Source organism: Macaca nemestrina, chromosome 10 (assembly GCF_043159975.1).
Source record: "Macaca nemestrina isolate mMacNem1 chromosome 10, mMacNem.hap1, whole genome shotgun sequence".
NCBI lineage: Eukaryota > Metazoa > Chordata > Mammalia > Primates > Cercopithecidae > Macaca > Macaca nemestrina.
Window position 1 is genome coordinate 697,179 of NC_092134.1, and position 2,821 is coordinate 699,999.

At 60.1% G+C, this 2,821-nt stretch overlaps 1 long non-coding RNA gene across 2 annotated transcripts; it reads right to left on the reverse strand.

Moving 5' to 3' along the window:
* Positions 1–1,114: 1,114 nt before the first annotated feature.
* LOC105490561 (uncharacterized) lies at positions 1,115–2,128 on the reverse strand. 2 transcript variants are annotated; one of them, XR_011608626.1, is made up of 3 exons: positions 1,736–2,083; positions 1,500–1,666; positions 1,115–1,329 (listed from the first exon to the last, which is right to left on the reverse strand). It is a non-coding gene; the product is annotated as an uncharacterized lncRNA (long non-coding RNA). The 2 variants fall into 2 exon arrangements; XR_011608625.1 differs by having other exon boundaries at positions 1,115–1,666; positions 1,736–2,128.
* Positions 2,129–2,821: the final 693 nt, after the last annotated feature.

Consider the following 2,821-nt stretch of genomic DNA (forward strand, 5'->3'; position numbering starts at 1 on the left):
AGAAGCTGCTCACCCTGCCCCATCACCTGAGGCAAGACAAGCCTGGTGGTTCTGGGCGCCGCTCTGAGACGTGGGACCCTCTCCCACTCTGTGGACCTCCTGACCGCTGAATGCCTCTTGGATGAGCAGAGGTGGTGGCCTCGGGCTGAGCTGGGCAGTTTCCAGGCCAGACTGGAACGAGCAGCTCCCTCCTCTCCATCCTGGCCAAAGCCTGTCCCTATAGCGGCTCGAGTATGGCTGGAGTCTGAGTCATTGGTCCTTTGTCACTGAGCTGGCTGCTGGCCAGGAACTGGGACACCGAGGCCACGGCGTGGGAAAGGGGGATCTGCCCATGTAATGCTGCACGTGGACCTGTGGGGGCTGGTCCCCAAAGCAGCACCCATCATTTGGGATTATGGTCAACTGTGACTGACAGAAGCCCGGCTTTGGAGATTTAAACCAACGGGGGCAGAGAGGCAGTGTCAGGAAGAAGTAACTCCTGAGGACGTCAGTGGGAACTCGGGCTCACTCCCACCCCACCGTCTGCGGTGAGGACGTCAGTGGGAACGCGGGCTCACTCCTACCCCACCGTCTGCGGTGAGGACGTCAATGCGAACTCGGGCTCACTCCTACCCCACCGTCTGCGGTGAGGACGTCTCTAGATCTCATGGCCCCAAAGAGGCTGCCACCCCTCAAGCATCACACCCACATTCCAACAGGGAGAGGGAACAGGGGCAACGGCTAAGTCAGAAAGCCTGAGCCTCTCCCAGAAATCCCTGGGGACTTGACACAAGGTCACATGTCACCACAAAGGCCTCTGGGGAGTGTGGTTTCTAAAGCTGTCCTGCTAAACCCCACACGAAATCGGGTTTGCTAGGAAGCAAAGGGGAGGGTGGGCCCAGTGGATGGCTGACGGCTGCTACCATACCCTGAGGAGAAAACAGAGCAGAGGGGCACGGGCCAAGAGGTCAAGGGACCAAGAGGTGAAGAGGTCAAGGGACCAAGGGGGGCAAGGGGTCAAGAGGTCAAGGGACCAAGGGGTCCAGCCCTCCATCGCAAGGGCCAGGCAGGCAGGGCACGAGACACGCCTGAGTGGAGAAGGCGGCTGCGCACAAGTGAAAATGGACATTTTGAGTTCATTTAAAAAGTTATGTCACATGTTTGTTTTTAGAGCGGTTTAGGCTTATGGGAAATCGAGCAGAAAGTACAGAGCCCCTCCCCCGCCACCAATGTCCCCTGTAATTAACATGTTATGCTGGCGAGGTGCACCTGTTACCACCGACGGGCCGACATCACACGCGGTCAGTTACAAAATTCCACACTCGCGTCGGGCCCCCTGCGTTGCACATCCTGTGGGTTTTGACAAATGCATAATGAGCCAGCATTGGACACCACGTGTGACTGGTCCCAGTCTGAACTCTCGGAGGAGTGGGGTTCACATGGGGTGGAGGTGGCCGACGTGGCAGTGCCCCAGGTGCTGGGAAGGCCAAGTGCCCCGCTTTTCCCCGGCCCTGGCACACCTGAACGGAGGCGTCATAGCTGCTCTCTTCCTGCGGAGGCAGGGATGGAGACTATTTCAGAGGCAGCTTTCTCCTTTTCTACGGCTCTGACACAGCTATTCATTCTTCACAGCAGGCAGGTTTGCTGAGTGAACGTCGGCCCGATGACAGCGTCCTCCGCGTTTTGTCTGTAATTATTACACTTAGTCCAGGTGTAATTACCCATAATTTGAGGAGGAAAGCGGTCGTGTATTTACCTTGTAATTTGCGGTCGCATGTTAGACTGATGTCGGCCTCTTCCTGCAGAAAGCTCTGGAACCCTTGAAGAATCTTCAGAGCACAGACAGCACAGCGAGGCGTGAGCGTGCGGCCGTTGGTGCGGGCAGCAGAGTGTCCTGGCTGCCTGGGTGGGTCCATTGCACAAGCTGCTCTCCTGGGCTGTGTCCTGGGGACAGCTCAGGTCTGGACTTTGGCCCAACTCATGCAGTCCAGCCCGGACCTGTTCCCACCTGGCCAAGCTCCCTGCTGGCTCCCCTCCCCTGGGCTGCCTTCACCTACACGCCAAGTGACCAGATGCCCGCTGTACAGAAGGTCGCGTCACAGTGGGGGTGCCCAGCTCTCCCCATGCGGCGGAGGGAAGCCTCTGTAGCCGTGGGCTTGCACACGTGAGGTGTGAGCGCCCTAAGCCCCGGCGAGGGTCCAGCAGGGCTGCCTCGGGCAGCACGACTTTCAGAGCAGCTTTGAGAAGGAGGGGTGCATGTGTAGTTGGGACAGGGAGGGAGGGTGGGGAGGGTCATGCTGGGAGCATCTCCAGCGCTTCCTCAGAATCCTGGCCGCTCAGGGCATCACAGAGGCTGACATCCCAAGAAACGTCGCGGAGGTGCCGTGGAAGGAGGGAGCATCGGGCTGGGCCCTGCGTGGCCACTGTGGCGTTCCTGCTGTGGCCTCCCTGCCGCCCCCCAGCCCTGGCCCAGCCTGACCCCCAGGGCTGCGCAGCCCCTTCCAGCACATCCCCTGCACCTGCTCTGCCCCTTTTCCTCCGGAGGCCAGTGTGTCGGAGGCCACAGCGCAGCGTGTTCCCTGCGTCAGCTCCCACAGGAGCCCCTTTCTGTGGAGGCCATGAGGATGACGACGGACTGCCATTCACACAGACGTATTTTCTCACCGTTCTGGAGGCGGCAAAGCCACGGCCAAGGTGTCGCTGGTTCCTCAGAGGCTGTCAGGGGTTGGGGGAGGTCTGCCCCAGGCCTCCCTCCTGGGCCGTCTCCATCTCCCTGAACCCGCCTCTACATCCAAATCCTCCCTTTCCGTAAGCTCTGGAGGGGTGGGGCCAGGCCCTCCTG